The sequence below is a fragment of the Pangasianodon hypophthalmus genome, chromosome 17, assembly GCF_027358585.1.
Source record: "Pangasianodon hypophthalmus isolate fPanHyp1 chromosome 17, fPanHyp1.pri, whole genome shotgun sequence".
NCBI classification, from domain to species: domain Eukaryota; kingdom Metazoa; phylum Chordata; class Actinopteri; order Siluriformes; family Pangasiidae; genus Pangasianodon; species Pangasianodon hypophthalmus.
This window is the reverse complement of record NC_069726.1, coordinates 9,585,920-9,602,373: the sequence shown is the minus strand read 5'-3', so window position 1 is coordinate 9,602,373 and position 16,454 is coordinate 9,585,920.

Sequence of the window (16,454 nt, the reverse complement as noted above, 5' to 3'; positions counted from 1 at the left end):
GACTAATGCCTGAATCCTAGCTACCGGTTGCACTGCTACAATTTACATGGATTCACGAAAATGCCTTTGGTGTTGTACATGATTTTGAAAGTATTTGGCTGTGACGCGAATTTTTGACAGCTGATTCGGTCTTCGCTGATGGACCTGTACACTAATGCTCCCATGTTAGAAGAATGGAACCCTAAGTTCCACGCACATGCATTCGATGTTGTGCAACGCTGTGTGATGCTTTGCAATGCTCTGTTCTGTGCCAGTCTAACTGCACAGGCATCTGCAGGGCCATTCAAACACCTGCAGGTTGACTACATCATCCTTCCCCTGTGTCAAGGTAAACAGGATGTGTTGGTGGTGGTGGATAAGTTCTCACACTGGGTTGATTTCTTCCCTCGCTGAGGGATTGCTGAATGCATTCATTCAGACCACAGCACTCATTTTTCTGCCCAAGTCATGCAGGAAGTCATGAGAATGCTGAATGTTCAATGGAAGCTTCACTGTCCATATAGGCCTCGGGCTTCTGGACAGGTCGAGCATCAAAATCAGACTTTGAAACAACAATTGTCAAAGTTACACCAGAGTGGAGTGTCATGAGTGGATATGTTGCCAGCTGTTCTGTGCAGCATTCAGTCCACAACCAGGAGAGGGGTGAGTCTCAGCCCATATGAGATCTTTAAAGGTCGACCGATGGCACTACCGGGGACAATTGATCTAAGACAAGCAGATGTGCATCTTACCTCTGATGCAGTAATGAAGTATTGTGAAGATCTCACTGAAGCTGTTAGCTCTGCGCAACAGCATGTCCAGGAAGTGTGGACCTCACCTCACCTGCTAAATGCTATTGTACCATGACAGTGGGTAATGATCAAAAACCATACCGCTGGTCCATTACAGGCGAAATGGAAAGGCCCCTTAGTAACATGTCCAAGTCCTCTTAGTAACTGATTCAGCAGTGTTGTGTCAGGGATGCAAGACTTGGATACATCCCTCACACGGTAAAGTGGTGCTACCACCAAAATAGGGACAGTTTGGGGGGGCACTGAGAGGAGAGCTTTGAGGGGATCCGATGGCCTTTAATCCACGGGGTTAAACTCAAATTGAAGATTCCCTTTCGCTGACATGCGATTAGCGCTCCTTACTCCTCTCAGTGGACAGGACCCAAGTTAGGCAGGGAGAGACAGTAACCCTTTTCTGTCGTAATTTCTATTACATTTGAACCTAAACATCTGGTTAAAGTCCATATATGTGTCCATTTTTTAATAAGTTAGGAGAGATTAAAAAAAATCTTTTTGAAGTTCCGGGAAAAAAGAAAAGAAAAAACCTAAGTTGCTCCTGTGTCTGCCACAAGATACTGCTGTCTTTTGTGGATATTTGGAGTTGGTGCAGGTGCGACAAGAGAACCAAATGTCTACTACTGGATCCTTCAGCTTCGCATTAACCCAAAACGCTCTGTTCCCAGGCTTTGAGGTCTGCATTCTTCATCTAGTGAGTGTCTCTACTGGCCTCGCATGGGCAGAACACACCATCTCAGTCTGTGATACATGTGCTTTGCTACATACAGATGTTTTTTCATTTAATGTCACTACATTTAATGTCACAATGTTACACAAGCAGTTACTACTCAATGTTGCTCTCCAGGTTTATCACCCTGACATACCTCCCTTCTCACAGTGTTACTGATATCACTCCATCTGTATTTCCATGGTGTGTAGAAAATCATCCTAGTAGATCACCCTCTGTAGGTGAAATTTCTAAGGCATTATGTAGCTTTGCCACTGAACTTGACAAATACCATTTAAAAGGCATTTCTCATCTCCCTCGAATCCAGTTCACAGCCCACTCAATAGCCGATTGTATCTCTGAAACTGGTCCCTGGATAAACTGGCTATCAATTAATGATTTTTGTCATGTTCCGCCCCTTCACGCTCTGCGGCAGCACTGCTTATAGTGAATTACCTGCCAGGATCAATGGTCGATGTAAATTGGTTTATCTACTTCCTACCATGAGACCCTGATCTTATCCTAAGCCCTGAGTAACAGTAAAATCTGTGGCTGTCCCTCATATCATTTTGGTCCATTGGCCTGCCAATGATAAGTCACACATCGCTTTAGATATTCCTAGCTCTTGTGGACCTGTGAACTGTAAGAAGGTGGAGTGTACATGGTATAAAAATTGTGAAATGCACACATTTGCAGATAAGGAAGCCTACAGAATGCCTAATAATGCTAAACTTTATGCTAATGGTACTTTAGAGCTTATGCCTACTGATAAGGGATATCAATCTTTCTTTTGGCTGCAAAGAGATTCAATAATGACATAACACCTAAGAGGATAGTAGATATTTCATTTTATTCAGACCTTGACGCTACATTTACTGTCGGCACTAATGGGGTAATGTGTCTTGTGGGCTATCAGATCCATACTCGCTTTAACAATAAGAGACAGCCCCTTAGTATATCACGTGCATCACCACATGACCCGAACCCTTGTGTTGGATATCCTACCTGTAGTCAAACATTTTGGAGCAAATTCCTAGGTGCTCTCATTCCCAATTATGACGTCATGGCTAGTCTTAATCAAATCCATATATTATCTCACGAAGTTGAAAGATTGGCTAATGATACTGCATAAGCCTTAGATCTTATATCTACTACATTACAATCACACTGGATGATGATTTTTCAAAATCGGGTCGCTTTAGATTATGTCACAATAAAGGGGTACCTGGGCAGTGGCAGGCCCGGAGTGCCATATGGATATTTTCGACCCTACCATAAATTTGGCTCAATACTTCAAAGATCTAGATGAGCTGCGCAACTGTGTTAAACATATCAATCAAGTTAACACTGATTGGTTAGGTGCCAATTAGGTTAGGTGCCAACACTGATTGGTTAGGTGCTGGTTTGTGGTGGCAATACAGCTGTGATATTCTACTGTGTTTCATGGGATTTGCTGTTGCTGCATGTGTGTGTCTAAGAGCCTGAAACAGGCTAAGGTAGCAGAAACTAGTTATGAATACTATTGTTAAGCCTGATGCCCACATTTAATATGACATTGTTATTCTCTTCTTGGTACATGGGTAGAAGGGTAAGGTCTATCCTTATTTTTGAATATGTAGATAGATAGTCACCTGGCCAGTGATTATGATAGGTAGGATAGCACAGGAAGTTTAAGCTTCCCACAATTCCCCCATTTGGATGTCAGAATTGTGGGATTAGTTTCTATTTTTCCATGATTATGTGATGAAAGATACATTATTTAATAATTTAAGACCAATTCAAGGTCATGATGTTTTTCTCTTATCTTAGCCTTGGGTATTTTCTATATGGTCTCAAGTGTGTCCGTTGCACGTACACACTAGCATAAAAGTCAACTGTGTCTAACTTATGTTTAGACTACAGAGCGCCCAGGCTGTCTTTACGCATGCATGCAATAAACCATCTCTTTTATTATACCCTGGCTCTTGGTCTCCTGATTCTTCAGTCATCTTATTTCTGTTGAAACTGATCTTTGAATCAAACTGAGTTTGAATGTGATTGGTTGTTTTTTTTACATTAGAAAAACCCTGCAATTTTAACAGGGGTGTGTAGACTTTTTATATCCACTATACAACAGCAAAGGGGGGGACTAAATTTGGAATGGGATGTTCAAAAAGTACATATGGGTGTGTGAGTCAGGTGTCCACAAATTTTTGGCAATATAGTGTATTAAAGAAATTTTATGACCTTAAATTTGAAATATCTATGTAAGACTTTTTAAAGATATGCAGCAACCCTGTACAAAGTATAAAAAAAAAAAAAAAAAAAAAAATAGTAGGGACTTTAAGCAACATCAGCTGCAGGGACAGCTACAGTGGCAAGAAGAAAAGTTTTAACATTTTTTAACATTTGTTCAATTAGAATTATATTTACACTACTGACACTTTTCCTTCAATGAATTCAGAGCAATTTGCCTAAAGACAATTATAATTACAAGTTACAATCTTTGATGCCAGAATGATGCCAGAGACCCAAAGCAATGTCAACTTTGATAACAATATCTGGTCAACATAGGCAACCTGCGTAAAACTAAGTCAAAGTGTATTATCTTCAACAGCATAGTCTGAAGTGTGTTGCTCTGTTTACACAACAGTGATTTGCCAGTGACTAGATTTTTTCTTTCTTTATTAATGAATGACATTTCAGATTTTTTTAAACAGTTTACAGTTACTTTTAACGCTGTTGTGAAACGCTATTGTGAAACATCTGAGAGACAAGTTAATTCCTGTTAACATTAACGTTATAGTAACAATAAATAGTTTTTCCCTCAGCATTTCCTTTTCTTCCTTGAAAAAGAAAAAAAAAAGAAAAAAAAAAAAAACCCACAGCTAATCATTTTACAGAAACAATGGAAAGTATAAACTCCTTTGTCCTGAAGACTTTCCTGTGCTGGGAAACTTTACAAAGCACTGTGGCAGTTACAAAGTGCTAACACCAAGACTCCTTCCACAAATGTAATAAAAAGGTCTCCTAACAGAAAATTTTAATCACTACATCAACAATTATAAGTTTTAATCTAAATTTAATTAACCTGAGAAATACCATTTGCCTACTAATTGTGCACGCAGTGTATTAACTCAATTGGTCAATGTTAAATGCCTGCTGAAACCTGATTAAATTATGACGGACATGTTTTTCCAAGTAATCAGCTCCTCATCCAAGGTCCACTTACAGATTAGCTCAGATATGCACTATTTCAAATTTCAGCTCAATAGGACTTATGGTTCCTGAGCAACAGTTATTTGAACTTACCCCCACCCCATATGTATGGCCACTCCCCAAACTGCAAATGACCTCAGAACGCTGTCCTATACAGTTCCCTCTGAAAGTACTAGAATGGCAAGACTAATTCTTTTGTTTTTGCTATACACTGAAGACATTTAGTTTTAAAATCAAAAGATGAGAAACAGCTAGTTGAACTTAACTCCAACCCCTATGAATAAAAATAGGGCCCCCAGTGTCCAATTTGAATGAGACTGCATCGGTTACTAGATGGTCCCTCCCTGAAAACTACCATTCAAGTTTCATGACAACAGCTTAATGGGAAGCTTCTCAACTGCCTGCTAAATCCTGATTGGCTGATGGCAGCCATGTTTTTTCAGTGATTAGGGATCATGAAACCTCCAATTGCAGATTAGAATATAGATGCATCCTAACAAATTCCAGCTTCATTGGCCTTACGGTTCTTCAGAAACAGCTATTTGAACTTAAATTCCACCCCCTATGTATGACCACACCCCAACCTTTGAAGACATCCTCTGAGCCTTGTCCTGAACAAGAATTTCTAGTTTGGTTCAAATCTATACTGCCAATCATGAATTACAACTATTTGAGTAAACCAGCTCTGGCTCTTTATAATTGATTGATGTGTTGCGGCAATATTGTTTATAAATGTCAATATATTTTTGATAAATATTCAGGATCATTCTTTCCAGAGTAGTTTGACATCAATATTGTGAAGATTGGTCAAAAATCCTAGAACTAGTTCGCAAAAGTAGATTTCGCATATTATGCAAATTATCGTAAATTTGAGTAGGCGTGGTTAAATGGTCCAAGGGACAAGTTTGCTGAATTAAGAAGTAAGCTGAAGAAGAACTTTGACTGTACACCTTATTTTCCAAGAGATATGCTTGCTTTTGTGTGCACAAACATAAATAGCAACCCCAAAAGGCCAATTTCAATGAGACTGCATCACATAGGAGTGGGTTTGTACCCAAACCTATCGTTTAAGTTTCAAGATGATAGCTTAATGTTAACCCTGTCAAATGCGTTCTGAAAACTGACTGGCCGATGGCTGCCATGTTTTTTTTTTTTTTATTAATTATGTCATCATTAAATATCCACTTGATTAGCACATAAATGCAGCATACCAAATTTCAACTTGATCGGACTTAGGATTCCTGAAAATCAGTTATCTGACCTTAGCTCCACCTCCATTGCTTGGACCCCTAAAAATTTTGACAATAATAATAGGATTCCAGGATTTAGGAACCCCTAAATACTGCTGCAAATGGCAATCTGAGGGGGCCATATACTGTTTGTAAACTGCGCCACAGGTACTTAGGTCCCACTAGGTTGCATAGAACACTGAAGCAACCATAGATGATCATAATATTAAAATTTCATGATAATAGCTTAATGCTAAAACTGGGAAGTGTGTGCTGCAAAGTGACTGGCTGATGGATATTATGTTTTTAAAGTAAGTACTACTTACTCAAACAGAATTTACTCAAAAATCCTTTCGACAGATTAGCACAACTATGCAGTACAACAAATTGTAGCATTCACCTCACAGTCTGAGAAACAGTTATTTGTCTATTAAACTGTGTTTTCTGATACAACAATCATATTGTAGGAGTGCATCATGACTCAAACACACATGCTAATTGGGACCGTGAAAAGAATTTGATGCAATGGTTTGTATGATGAATAAACCTTTGTATAATTGATTATTTAAAAAGAAAGAAAGAAAGAAAGAAAGAGAAATTTCAGGCCACATCAGCATGCTTGTGAGATTTTGAGGTGCCATAATAAAAGTTATTCATTTTTAAATATATATTTTTTAAATTGATTAACCTGCTCTCAAAGTCAAACAGGATGTTTCCAAGAAAAAAACTGAAGGGCTCACAGCACCTATTCTGTATGAACTATTAGGTGATAACATTTCTTATGCTATTTTTAATTAATTAAATATATATGTTCTACAAATTCTAAAAACATATAGCTTTTAAAAACAGATTCATGATTAACTCACACACTGAAAATTATGTTTGTAAAACTGCTGATTCAGTCTCGACCAAATCGCTGCAGGGAATCCATTCAGAACTCTGATGTTAATAATTGAGGTAGGGTTGATGAAACAACCAGTTGGATCTCTAGTCAAATTTATTTAATAAGTTGAACTGCAGTTCTGTACACAGGGAACAACACAATGTGACACATTGATATACGAATCCACCTTATTTTGCACAGAGTTAGTAAGCAATATTTCCTCTTATTTGTTATAATGATGCTGTTCTTCTTCTTTTTCTTTTTATAATTTTTTTATGTTAAAGACACCTGTATAGAGGCATAAAAAGACATGAAAAGACATGTAAAGCTAACCCTGTCTGTAGTTTCCTTAATATAAATTGTTCATTAAATGCAATAACACACAACACTTTAACTTTTGATATTTAAGTACATTTCCAAGTATTTTTGCACTTTAGCTGAAGCAGAAATATACACAGACTAACACCATCCTGTCATCCCAGGGATGGTTAAAAAAAACAGGTTACAGGAGGATGTAAAATTTCTTTTGGGATTCTTTCAGGACAATAATGTATACGTTTACGCTAAATGCATGTAGAATATATAAAGTAACAGGTGAATGAATGTTAGGTGAATGAATGGTCATTTCAAAAAAGTAGTCAAAAAGGTATCAGTTAAGCGTGAAGTGACTTGTGGCAAAGTATGGTGACCATACTCGGAATTTGTGCTCTGCATTTAACCCATCCAAGTGCACACACACACAGTAGTGAACACACACACAGGGCAGTGGGCAGCCTTTTTTGCTGCTGCGCCTGGGGAGCAGTTTGGGGGTTCGGTGCCTTACTCAAGTGGTCTTGAGGGTGGAAGAGAGCACTGGTCATTCACTCCCCCCACCTACAATCCCTGCCAGACCTGAGACTCAAACCCACAATCTTCAGGTTCACCTTCGGGTTGCAAGTCCGACTCTCTATCCATTAGGCCACGACTGCGCATGTTAAACCACACGCATGCTAAAGTGGAGGGCTTTTACTGTAGCGTATTAATATTCCAGCCTAGTTTTTTTTTTCTTTATCTCTTTACTACCTCTTTTGGATATATTTTCCTTGGGGGTTCGGAAAATAAATTTTTAGATAATACAGTATACTTATTACTGTCTGTGTAATTGTGATGTTCTTACAAATATTTTGCTTATTTAGTCATAATTCTATGAAATATGTATTTATGATAATACAAAAGCAGCTGATTACTGGTGTTATAATAGTACAACAAATTAAATTAAGAAACAGTACTGTAAATAAAAGAAACTGAATATTTAGGACAGTCACTTTTCAGTTCGGGACAGGTAACACAATGTTTCAGGATGATTCTGGGACAGTTATTAAAGTTTGTAGTAACTTGAAGCAAAATCTCATAGGCAGGCATTACTTTATACTTTTCGTTTACTGGACTTGTGTCAAAACCAGAATACTTGCAGGAGGCACATTTGTTACACTCTGTACAGTCCGACAGCAACTACATCTATAGTAATAATTCCCCTTTGTAACAAAGTTAGTCTGGAGCCCTGAACAACTCCTGAAATAGTTTTATCCTTGTCTACATCAGCTGCTATTTAGGAACACAAGGCACCACAGGGCTATTAAACAGCTAGCTAATCTCAGTAACATTTAACTTCATTCACACACAGTTTAACTTGCATTTGTGTGTTGATATTCTCCTGACAAGACACCGCCTTGAATTTGGAGCATCAGTGTCCAAAATATTCCCTGTATACAGATGCTCCTCTGTAGGTCTTCTGTCCACAAAGTGAAAAGAGCAAACGTACAGTGGTTTCCTTAGATTCAAAATTTTAGTCAAAGAGCTTCTTCCTTACTAGGAGGCGGAAGGAAGAGCCTATGGAGCCTCATATCCACTGGTGTGCAGTTTATAGTAAAAAAACAAAAAACAAAAACAGTTACTCTAAGAAAACTTTTCATTTGTGGCAGTTATAAAGGCAACCCCTAACCCACACAATACCAGTTTTCTGCAAATCCATAACTATTAACTCTAAATACGAGATGTTAAATGGCAGTGACAATAGATGATGTGAGGAATACAAACTAGTCAGCTGAAATAACTGAAAAGGTCTAACCAGAAGAGTTAGACAAAACCACTGAACAAACCAAGTCCATCAGAATGCTAAAAATTTGGTGGATACAATAACAACATACATGCAATCAACACTACATAAGTACAACCTCAATCCTTGTGAATATTATATACATAATATAAATAATCTATAATACTCCTCCTCCAACATTCTCTATAATAGGTACTGCATCCTTAGTGGCGGATACAGACTGTTCTCAAACATGAGGTCTTCACGTGGTGACTGTGTGACGCAGTGCGCATGTGCCAGCTACGAATAACAGCGCAGCTCTATATTAATTAAATAGAAACTACAATATCACAAGCCATAAAGAAACACTACATCCATTTATATGCCTTATGGCAAGATTAAAATTTAAATCCAAAGTAGTGGCATAATTCACTGTAACAACCAATACTAATGCCAGAAGTATAACCACATATTACCCTAACATAGCCATATTAGGCATTCGGTTTAACTGAAGCCAAACACCCAGGAAAACAGCACAGTCGTACTTACTTAATATGCATGCAAAATACACCTTATTGTAAGGTAAGTAAATTAACCAACCGCTAAATAAACTCGATGAACTAAATAAACTTAGCACTTTGTGGTTCTTCAAACATGCGCAACATAACTATAGATGGGCTAATATAACTTTATATATTTCACTAGAACTAAGTGTCAGAAGACTTCAAATTAATACCCCAGGAAGAACAATAATTTTTTAAATGTTAAAACCAGGATCAGAGATATGCTTTAAATTTAACAATAAAGATAAACATGTAAAGTGAGAGATGAGAAGCTGAGTGAGTGTTGTTGCTCCCCGTCGCGAAAACAAGTGAACATCTTTTCGTGCTGGAGCACATTCTGACTCAGCTCCATGCGAGTGGAGGAGCAACAGCGGGTCATGTATGGAGACCAACTGGAACACTACTGTGTATTAATAAGGTGAGTAATGTATTTATCTTTACGTACATTTCTGTAGATTAATATAAGTAAAATGTCAAAAGAGATGCAATTAAGTTATACAGTTTAAGGGTAAGCAGCTAGTTAGCAGCTAACTAGCAGTTACCCTTAAGATTAAATCTACCAATCATGAATAAAGCAGAGATATAGAGAATAGCTACCCCTTTTGAGTAAAATGAGTAAAAATCTCTATCTGTACAGACAAGTTTACTTTCGAAACAGCTGCTGTCAGCTTCGTTGGACGGTCGGACCGCCCTGAGTTATGTAGCTGACTGAACTTCGCCAGGAGGTGAATCCACGGACGGAAGACAGACTAAAACACGCTGCATCGCCACTCATCAGCACCGAACAGTGAACAGTGAGATGAAGTGCGCTTCATTCACACAGACGCTAGAAAGGCTTGAGCCGCATTATTCTCACGCTCGCCACGAACTAAAAACAACTCCGTGTAAGACTGTACATCTGGGCAGGAAAAGATAGTGTTCACCATTATTTCTTTCAAAGTTTTACTGCGTCGAAAGATTTGAGGCTGTAAACTGTTAAAATCAGCAAAGGGAATTGCGCGCACTGCCGTGAATCTCCTTCCGTTCTGTCTTTGCACTTGATCTCATGCTGTGCTTACTAACATGGTCACTCAGTCAGTGATCTCCATTTATGTCGAGCAAAAATAACCGCAGCGTTATTCCCATTAACATTACTAACATTGCGTTTAGAACTTATTTTGTCATTGGAAGTATTTTTGTATCGCTGGCCATCCATCAGTTTCAAGTCTTTTAAAGTCCCCGCCGTATTTCTGTTTCACATAGCAGGAGGTGCGGCCACGCGGCAGCACACGTGGTTCGTGGAAATTCATTTATCTAAATAAGCTTTTAGAGCATAGCACGCGTACGCACGCACACACACCCCTCTTCTTTGCCTGTCCCTGTTTAGAATTGGGTTCATAGTAAATACTTAATTGGTGTTTATTCTTTTCTATTTCAATAAATGTGTTAAGTATTGCACTCTTACTCATTGCATTACGGCATCAGCCGAACTACCTATTGTTCTATTGAAGGTATTACGGTTCAGGTGTTATGTCATTACGTTGTACAATGCACTTTGCATGGGAAGTAAAAATAGGGTTTTGGAGTCGGATGTACTGAGCCGATGCTTGTTCAAGTTTTTCTGAATAAATGTTCTTAAGAGGTGGATAAGAGAACTGGGCAACGTTTTGTTTGTTTCCGTATGCGAGTAGGGGTAGACTGCGCACTCGAACTCAACAAAATGCTATATTAATTAAACATCTTATTGCCTTGTTGGGGTTATTACTTTAATACTGCAAGAAGTCAAACTAACTTCAAAACTAACCCTTCAGAACCCAAGTCATTGATTATTATTGTTCTCAACTAAAACTGATTTTAGTTTATTTACTTTAGATTTTTTAAAGGTTGGTAATTTAATTTCTAATTAAAATTCTAAAGTTTACAAAGGAGATATTCTATGAGATGGATTTAATGAAACTGATTAATTAAATTTACAGTGGAGCATCCATGTTGCTGTTATATAACTTGTATTTCCAGTGCTTCCTGTATAAACAGAACCATTTCCCTTACATCTTTAGGCCTCAGTGTGCTCATTCTAAGAGGTATACTTCAGGAAAAAAAGCTTTCCTGTGTTTCCAGTCAATGCTAAGTTGCGAGCTCATTGGCTACCTAAGATCTGAAGGGACAGTTTAATTAAAAATAAAAAGTTTTAGCATTAGTTCATGTGTAAATTGTGTACTTTCAAATTTTGCAGCACTTTGCTGTGTGTAACTTAAATTGTACACTCACCGTCCACTATTATTAGGAACACCTACACGTTCATGCAGTTACCTAATTAGCCAATCATGTGGCTAAATATCATTTTATGCTGATCAGATGAATGGCCTAGGACTAGTATGAATAAGAAGGTTTTTGAGATGATTAAAGATGGCAGAAAGTAACTATCAAATTTGGTGGCAATATTTCAGTAACAACCCTGTCTTATAGCTGTTTAAGTAAATTAGGCTCCGCCTCATTGCATTGATTGACGTCTGGCAGCTATATTGTTTGTCACACATTGCTCAGTAGTTTGACACAAAAAGTGAAGATAGGACAAAATTCAAAAATGGACAAGTTCTCAAAATTTGGTTTGCTTATTAAACAAATTATTGAAAATTTGAGCTGACCACACAAAGTTCCAAAAGGTACATTTTTGGGGGTAAGGAGACAAAGCATGGGGGGGAAAACTTTCACATTATTTTACAAAAAATATGCTTGTTTTTAAGTGCAAAAACACAAATAGTGCTCCACAGAGGCCAAGTTGAGTAAGACTCAATTATTAACAGGTCCTTAGAGGGACCATACTCTCAAGTTTCATAATAGCTCAATGTTTACCCTGTCAAATGCCAGCTGAAAACTAATTGGCCAATGGCAGCCAGGTTTTTTTAAGTAATGGGTCATCATCAAGAACCCACTTGCAGATTAGCATAGAGATGCACTATACCAAGTTTCAGTTCGATAGACATATGGTTGTTGAGAAACACTTATCTGTACTTAGCTCTGCCGCTTATGCATAATCACACCCCAAACTTTGCATGTGACCTCATAATCTTGTCCTGTATATATTGTTCAAGTTTCATGCAAATCCATACAAACAGTCATGAGTTACAGCTGTTTGAGTAAATTATGCTCTGCTTCATTAAAATTGATTGACATGTGGTGGCCATATTGTTCATATTGTATTGACACCAAAATTGTGGCAATAGAACAAACATCCTAGGACAAATTCTCAAAAGTAGGTTTTGCATATTATGCAAATTAGCAAACAAAAAACAAAACAAACAAACAAAAAACAAAACAACAACAACAAAAAAAACACCTAAGTGAGTAGAGCTAAATGGTTTTTTGAGAATAGGTATCAAAATGAATTTTCACTGTTGGAATTATGGTATTTGAGATATGAGCCAAAACAGAAAATGCTTCATTAACAGGCCACATTAGGCCTATAAGGCTCTCTTGCCTGAGTAGTGGGAAGGAGTACTACATACTGACCAAGTTTCATGTCTGTAGGACCTATGGTTTGGTCAAACAATCAGTTTTAGAGGAGAAAAATAATAATAAGAAGAAGAAATATCCTAACAAAAACAATAGGGTTTCAAACACTATGTGCTTGGCCCCCAGAGAAGGAGAAGAAGCAGCAGCCCAACAAAAGGGTTACATGCTTGGACCCCTAGTAAGAAGAGAGAAAAATCCTAATAATTACAATAGGGTTCCAGCACCATTGGTGCTTGGCCCCCTAATCAGAAGGATCACATTAATATGAACCTGTCATTTATGTTACAGCTTGAACTATTCTGCCATCATAAAATTAATCTACACCTTCTGGTCAATCAAATTTTAGAACTGAACTGCATTATGGTATAAATATATCTAAGTGTTGCTCCAACCTGTAGGTAACAGGGAAGTGGTAGCTCAGTGGTTAAGATGTTGGACTTCTGAGTGGAAGGTTGAGAGTTCAAATCCCAGCACTGCCGAGCTGCCACTGCTGGGCCCTTGAGCAAGGCCCTTAACCCTCAACTGCTCAGTTGTATAAATGAGAGTAAGTCACTCTGGATAAGGGCATCTGTCAAATGCCATAAACGTAAATATAACACTCAGGATGATGTGCAAGGGGCATCTTTCCTAGATAGCTAACTACATAGCTGGTAACATGTATGAATTAACATGAGCTAGCTAGCCTAGTAAGCTAGTACTGAAACCTCAGCAGTATTTGGCAAATGTAGCTAACCTTATCTTTCTTTATATTCTGTTGATAGTCCATGTGTTTACTTCAGCATAACACACAATAAATAAAATAAAAAAAATAAAAACAGAGCATTTTTAGATTAGCTGTGTCAATTGTAGACATGAAAAAGTAATTTGCAATTACTCAAGTAGTTTTTCAACAGATTACTTAATTTTCTTGACTGCTTTTACTCATTTACTCCAGTGAGTATGTTTTGTACTCTTTAACAGAAGGGATCTAAAATATGGAGGTCAGTCACTATATGCCATGTATACATAAGGATATTCATCACCATCTCATGTCTACCATTTTATGCAAATCTAAGAAGGTATTGGGATGTTATTTATTATGCATCTGAAATTTAGAAATAATTGAATTTTAGTGATTTTTTTCCCCACTGGATCAAACAAAAATGCAGATCACATGAACCACATTGAGATTACTGTCATTTTATATAATAATCTTCCTTTTTCAACAGGCAAATGTAACAAGTTTGTTAGCCTGTTCATTAGCCAGTTGCTGTATTATCATCTCAGCTAACAAAAAGGTCTAAAGTGGATTCCAAATTTGGCATTTACTAAGAGTGATAAATGGGTATTTTGAGGGATCAAAACAATGAAACGATTAACCCAGAAAATGATTCACTTTTTAAAACGTTTGCAACATTGTACACAGTGACATCTAGTGGTCAAATACAATCTTATGCCAGAGGTTTATATACAGTTGGGGTCACAAGTTTACAGACACCTTGCAGAATCTGCAAAATGTTAATAATTAAAAAAAAAAAATAAAAAAGATAATAAAAATTCCGTTTTAAATTTAGTACTAGTATTTAGTAACTTTTGAACAGGATGATTGTTAATTGTTATTTTGTTAAAAGATCTTTTTTCATTTAGTATTGCCCTTCAGAAGCTACATAAGATATTTACATGTTTCAATGAAGACAAAATAATTTATACAGATCATCCTGTTCAAAATTTTTTGTTTTTGATGCATTTTATTCAAATAAACACATTTATTTTTTTATACTGTATTGGTCTTTAAAGGTATACATAATTCTGGAAGAAATAACATAACTATGCTCAAATTAGGAGTTGCAATATAATACATATGTTTTTTAAATCCAGACAGGTCTAAGCACTTTGCCTCTTTCTGGTAACCACTGACAAGTGTTGCTTCATATAAAACAGGGGGTGCCCAATCCTATCCTGAAAGGGCCAGGTGCAGGTTTTCATTGCAGCCAAGTAGAAGCCACACCTGATTGTCTATTGAAAGTCAAGATCAGCTGATCATACAGGTGGAATCAGGTGTGGCTCCTGCCTAATTGGAATGAAAACCCTCACCCACACCGGCCCTTTGCAGATAAGAGTGGACACTTAGAACATTTAACCTGTACAGTCAGATAATAGGGTCAGTTATCTCTGTTTACAACTTACCTTTAAAATCTTGTTTTCCAGTTCATAACATATGCTCACCTTCCACTTTATTAGGAATACCTGCACACTTGCATGTTTACGCAGTTATCCAATCAGCCAATCATGTGGCAGCAGCTCAGTGCATAAAATCATACAGGTCAAGAGCTTCACTTAATGTTCATCAAACATCAAAATGGGGAAAATTGTGATCTCTATGACTTTAATCGTGGCATGGTTGTTGGTGCCAGATGGGTTGGTTTGAGTATTTCAGAAACTGCTGATCCCCTGGGATTTACACACACACACACACACACACACTCTAAGTCTCTAGAGTTAAGACAGAATTGTGCAAAAAACAAAAAACATCCAGAGCAGAAGGTCTTCAGGCTGAAACACCTTGCTGATGAGAGAGAACAGAGGAGAATGACCAGACTGGACAGACCAGGTGACTTTTTTTTTTTTTCCTAATCTACAACTGTCCAGTTTGGGTGAGCCTATGCCCATGGTGGCCTCAGGGTCCGGTTTTTGGCTGACAGGAGTGCAACCTGATATGTTGTTCTGCTGTTGTAGCCCATCCACTTCAAGGTTCTATGTTCTGTGCATGTTGAGATGCTTTTCTGCTCACCACAGTTGTAAAGAGTGATTATATGAGTTACTATATCCCTCCTGGCAGCTCGAACCAATCTGGCCATTTTTTATGACCTCTCTCATCAACAAGGCGTTTCTACCCACAGAACTGTTGCTCACTCAGTGTTTTTTGCACCATTCTGTGTAAACTCTAGAGACTGTTGCATGTGAAAATCCCAGGAGATCCCAGTTTCTGAAATAACCAAACCAGCCCATCTGGTACCAATATCTGTGCCAAGATCAAAGTCACAGAGATCACACTTTTTCTTCATTCTGATGTTTGCTGTGAACATTACCCAAAGCTCTTAACCTGTATCTGCATGATTTATTGCCTTGTGCTGCTGCCACATGATTGGCTGATTAGATAACTGCATAAAAGTGCAGGTGTTCCTAATAAAGTGGTTGGTGAATGTACTGTCTATGACCAAAGGTTTGTGCACACCTGACCATTACACTCATATCTGCTTTTTGAACATCACATTCCAGATTTAGCACCCCCTTTGCTGTTATAACCACCACTCTTCTGGGAAGGATTTCCACTAGGATTTTGGAATGTGGCTGTGGGGATTTGTGCCCATTCAGCCATAAGAGCATTAGTGAGGTTGGGCACTGATGTCCCAAAGTTGTTCAGTGGGGTTGAGGTCAGGGCTCTGAGCAGGCCACTCAAGTTCTTCCACTCCAACCTTGGAAAACCATGTCTTCTTACTTTGGGCACAGTGGCACTGTCATGTTGGAAAAGATTTGTGCTA